The 5,707-nt window shown below is 46.9% G+C and overlaps 1 protein-coding gene across 1 annotated transcript in view; it reads left to right on the top strand.

Annotated features, from left to right (window-relative positions):
• The window catches only part of SAMD4A (sterile alpha motif domain containing 4A), a 265,015-nt gene that overhangs the window by 1,375 nt on the left and 257,933 nt on the right, over window positions 1–5,707 (top strand). The gene's annotated exons all lie outside the window — the stretch shown is intronic.

The raw sequence follows: 5,707 nt of genomic DNA, 5'->3' as shown, positions 1-5,707 counted from the left end.
TTAAAAATGATTATTTTTTCATGTCTTACACAGATTGCTGTCTCCCTTCACCCCTTTTCTGTTGTCTGTCCCCCAGGGAGGGGGTTATACGTAGATCATTCATTGTGATCAGTTTCTCCCATCTTCCCCCCACCCTCCCGGCATCGCCACTCTCACCACTGGTCCTGAAGGGATCATCTGTCCTGGATTCCCTGTGTTCCCAGTTCCTATCTGTACCAGTAAGTCGCCGCCAGTCGCCAGTCGCCCCCCGGCCTCTGGCTCGGGCCCCGCCCCCCGGCCGCAGTCCCCCGCTCCGCGGGACCCGGAAGGCGAGGGGCGGGCGGGTGGGGGCGCTGCCATCTTCCCCCCACCCTCCTGCCTTGTCCACGCCACCCACTCACCTCCGCTGGTGGCTTTGGGGTTTGGCCCACTGTGAACTCCTGTAGCTACGGTAGCATGAATGATTGATTTTCCTCTCATGCAGTTTCCTGGGAAATGAGTAAGTCAGGTCACGTAGAGTCTGGATTTGCTGGGCTCCCCGCCTCCCTCCACACACCTCCCCTTCTCCTTTTGGGCAACGTGGCTAGCTGGATTCCAGCAACACACGGAGAAGCCCGGGACTGCCCTTCAGAAGCCAGCTTTGAGAAGGCTGGATGGAAGGGTACACGCAGACCCAATCGTATATGATTCGGTTGTCCCCGTGGATATTCCGGTCTCAGAGCTCTGCCTCTAGCATAATATGTAGGTGACGCTGGAGACTATTCCAGTGACTTGCGGTATGAAGACGACGTGGTTGTCAGATATGACGTTTACATATTGAATGTCGTGGAAGGGGCTTGCAGGAAGAGCAGGCATGATTTGGGGTCCCTAGTAGATCTATATGTATAGATTTTTTTTTTTCCTTTTGGTTAGGAAACTTCATGGAATAAACCCGAATTGTTTTCTATTAGCCTGCTAGAATGTAGAGACACATGAATGAGTCCCACAGAAAGTGTTTGCTAACTGGGGTGCTGACAGGCTGAAATGTTGCCTTGGGAGGGAGTGCTGGGGGGCAGGAGGAGCTGCCAGTTGTGATTTTGGCTAGGGGCAATTCTTCAGGCCCCTCGGCTGCAGCAGGCGGGTAGAACAGAGCCCCCAGTGTTTACTCTGAGAAAAGAATGCAGGGTCCTTTTCCAGCTGTTCCCTGTTAGAGCTGAGAGGTCTGCACTGCCATTGGATGGCAGGGTCCAGCCCAGGATCCTGGGGCCTGGGTGCGGCTCAAGCTTAGCCCTTGTGGCTTCAGGGTAGCGGCCTCTTGGCTGGTGTGGTGCTGGCGGGGGTGCGGGCGGGGGTGTGTGTGTGTGTGCTGGCAACACTAGAATGGGATGTTTCCATATATAGAATCAGAGGCTGGAAGTGACTGCTGGAGATCCTCGGGGTCCTTTTCCTGATCAGACCGACCTGCACCTGGAGGATGCTGCGCTGCCCAGTGTGGAGGGCCATACTGAGGGAGATTCCCAGGCCCTGCTGGGACTCAGGGCTGGCCACGGGCCCTCGGCGGCTTGCCAGTGCCTCACAAGTGCAGCAGTGGCAGCGCCCGGGCACCCTTCAGTTCAGTTCCCTGGTTATAAATAGCTGACAAGCCGGCCTTCTCTTCTGGGCGTGGAACATAACTAGGAAAGCCGATGGTCTGCTCCCTTTGCTTCTGCCCTCAATGTCAGCTGGTTCACCTGCGCCGCTTGGTGTTCTCAGACTTGACAAACAACGTTATATAAACTTTTGCTCATCGGCTGTCGGGGCAATGGGTCTGCCCCCACCCCCAGTTTTCATTTTATGGAACGTAAAAGATTTCATTTCTGTTGGACTTTCGTGTCAGCAGGGAATAGTTTTAAAAGATCTTTGGGTTGGCCAAGTGTTGGGGCAACAGCTTTTGCTTTTGTTTTTTTCCCTTTGAGTAAGCGAGAGGGCTTTCTTCAGCAGAACAGCTTAGCAAGGCAAATAAATGTAGGATATTTAAAAAGTTAGGTAAGAGATTATTTAAAAAGAAGCTCCTTAGTTTAAAATGTGATGCAGTTTAATAAACAAAACTTGGGAACCACTGTTTTTATTTTTGGTTTTAATCATGTGGTAATTTCCCCCACAAAAACAAAAATTCTTAAAACCATACTTATTTTGTGTAAAGTTGTTGGCTACCTGTTTGTGCTGCTAACTGATATGAAAACCAAATAGGACAGAGTAGAACTGCTCCTGGGGGTTTGTGAGACTGTAACCTCATCTTTCTCCCTCAGAGCAGCTGGTGGTTTCGATCTCCCGACTTCACTGTTAGTAGCCCGGTTCATCTCCCACCCCGCCACTAGGGTTCCTTGCTAACTAATATAGACATACAGCACATAGAACCTAATGGTTAAGCCCATATGGGTGCAATGGCTAACCGCTCAGCCTCTCACTGAAAGACTGGCAATTTGAACCCTCAGCAGAAAATGCGTCTGTCTGCTTCTGTGGAGATACAGCTTTGGAGTATGGCCGTTGCCACCCTGAATGCATGCGCCCAATCACCTCTGACCTCTGATCTGGGAAGCGAAGCAGGGCCCGGCCTGGTTAGTACTTGATTGGGAGGTAGCACTTTGGAAGCCCTGTGGGGCAGTTCTCCTCCATGGGACAGGCTCTCTGTGAGTTGGAATCAACTCAACAGCAGTGGATAAATGTAAAGCTAGGGACCCCTGTCCAGCTCCTGGGTTAATCTTTGCATCAGTTGCTTGTAAATGCGAACACTTGTTTGTTGCATGGCCAGGGGGAAAGTTCCCCGCACATTGTTGGATGGTTTGCTTTGTATTTGGAGTGTGGGATCCATAAAAGCAGCGTGGTCTCTTGTGGTGTTCCTGACTCTGGGAACCAACCACAAATCAGGAGGGACCAGAAGCACCTACTTAGGAAGCAGCGGAGATATTGGAAGTCCAGGGCTGTCCTCAGAACCTCCCCCGGGATGCACTGAATCTTCTTTTAGATTCAGTTTCAACATGTTTTTTGTTTTTAATTTGGAAAAATAGTCCATCGCATGTTAAGAGTAACACATTTATTTATTTATTTATTTATTTTCGATACCATTTACTATGTTTCTGGAGGAGGTTTACACAACAGTGTAGGTTCCCGTTCAGAAATTTCTGCACATATTGCACAGTCACATGGGTCACATCCTTTCGTAATGTGTCAACATTGTCATTCTTCTTGGGTTTGTTTTTTTTGACCCTTTATTCGCGTATAACTCATGTATCATATTATTCAATCGCTTAAATATATCCAGTTAGCTGCCAAGCACTTAACCTCTGCACCACCAGGGCTCCTCGCTTAAATATATTGAGAACAGCTGTGCAAGAGCAGCACATCTAGAAAGAGTCTTGTTGGCATAGTTGGTTACTCGTTGGGCTGCTAACTGATATATTGAGAACAGCTGTGCAAGAGCAGCACATCTAGAAAGAGTCTTGTTGGCATAGTGGGTTACTCGTTGGGCTGCTAACTGATAGGTCATTGGTTCGAAACCACCAGCTGCTCTGAGGGAGAAAGTCGAGGCTTTCTGCTCACATAAAGACTTATAGTCTTAGAAACTCCCAGGACACTTCTCTGCCCACTAGGGTTGCTGTGAGTCAGAATCGTCTAGGTGGCAGTGAGTGAGGAGGAGCGGCTGTAACAAGCAGTTAAAGTGACCTTTAACAGCCTGACAGCTAGAAGAGAAGAGACAGGAAAAATGATACCTTTACACACAAGAATTGGGGTAGGCGATGGGTAGCTACGAGGATTTAGGGATATTGAAGCCAGTACCTCAGTCTGCCCAACAAGTATCCTTTTATAGTAATCTAAACTAGTATTCACTGTTTACATTCTGATGACAGTGCACTACTAAAAAAGATAGTTTTGTGTTGTGTGTCTGCATCTGTCATCACTATTTTGAAAACTCATTCATTGGCCAGCACAGAAAGTCTATTCATTCAATACGAACGCCCAATTTTCCTCTCCCCTCCCGCCTCACCAAGTCCCTGGTAACTACTAATCTCCCTTCTGCTTTAAAAAGATACGTTATTTTAATTCTACTTTAAGAAGGTGGGGAAATGGGCAATGCGTTTTAGAAATATTGACACCCCAAAATCATTAACCCTCAGGCTATTTTGGTGTGTAAACTTCTTACCCATTCAGAAAAGTCAACTGTGCAGAATGACTCATTCAATTGGATGACTGAGGTGTCCTATATCAAAATCATTATGCGTCACTGACTTTCTATCAATTAAACAAACACAGCCTTGGAGAGACTTTCATGCTTGGCAGCTGGAAGCCACATTCATATCTGGGACATGATCTCAGTATAATAAAGAAAAAACAATTCGTGATAGTGTAAACTTGGCTCTGCCTTCCCCAGGAATTGGCTTTAAATAGAGATGTTCTGCATATTAAACATGGTTTATTTGAGATCTGTGGGTTGTATTTTGGTACCACTTTTCATTTTATTAGATTAGGCTACATGGAGCCTCTGGTGAGTCCCTAGTTTATCCTTTGCCTCACATTCATGGTGGTCTGGGATCCAAGAAAATGATTGAACCTGTCAGTGTAGATTCATTCGCCCACTCACCCTGGATTTAGCTGGTGCTTGTTGGTCACACCAGCTCTTCAAGCAGACTTAGGTCTCCAAACCAAAAAACCCAGAGACTCTGAAACTTGCTCTTGATCATAAACTCAAAACCAAACTCCCTGCCCTAGAGTTGATTCCAACTCATGGCCACCCAATAGGAGAGCGTAGTTCTGCTCTTGAGGCTGTAACTCTGTATGGGCGTAGAAAGCCTCATCTTTCTCCCTCAGAGTGCCTGGTGGTTTCAAACTACTGACCTTGTGGTTAGCAGTGTAACTTATAACCTATTATACCACCAGATTTGTTTCAGGACACTCATAACCTCAGAGAAGTGCCCTTTAGTCACCAGCCCAAGTTCATGCTAGATGACTGTGTCCGGGACTAACAGGCCAATCAGTACCTCCAAAGGCCCCACCTCCCCGAATTGGAATCTAATGACTTATATTTCCAACAGGAAAAAAGAAAAAGGGTACACAGGATTGGCATTGTTTCAGGAGCTCTCATCGGGCAGAGGCTGTGCTTGCCTGCTAACCTGAATAAAGGCTGTTGTTCAAACCCACCGAGAAAGATGCGGCAGTCCCCATCTGTAGAGAGAGAACTCTATGGGACAGTTCTACTCTGCCCTGTGGGCTTGCTGTGAGGCGGACTCGACTTGATGGAAATGGGTTTGGTGTGACATTATGTATAATTTTTGTCATTTGTGCTTGAAATGTATCTTCCAATGTTTACAATGTAAAAGAAAAAATCACAAGTGAACCTACAAAGACTTATAATTCACAAACAGAATCTCTTGTAGGGAGGAATTGTGTATGTTTGTAGTAAATACACGGCACACAGATTATTGCTACACTTAGAATTAAGTAGAAGAGCCCTAGTGGCTTGGATACCCACAGGGGCAGGTCCGTCCTTTCCGGTAGTCACCATCGCTGTGAGTCAGCATCGACCCGATGGCAGTGAGTTTTGTGCGCACACACACACACGTTTAGATACAAGAGAAAGAATTATTTGGAATGATGGTTTACTTAATAGTCTGAAAAGGTCTTGCTTGGTATATTTTAATTTGTTCTTCGTCAGTGGATTGATGTTGTTGCTGTTTTGTTGTACAGTGTTGCTTGGTTTTGCTCTGTCTTGTTT

Source organism: Echinops telfairi, unplaced genomic scaffold, assembly GCF_000313985.2.
Source record: "Echinops telfairi isolate 266 unplaced genomic scaffold, ASM31398v2 ScPeMD7_18;HRSCAF=68, whole genome shotgun sequence".
Lineage (NCBI taxonomy): Eukaryota > Metazoa > Chordata > Mammalia > Afrosoricida > Tenrecidae > Echinops > Echinops telfairi.
Note: the sequence above shows the minus strand (reverse complement) of the source record. Positions and strands in the feature narration are given on the sequence as shown.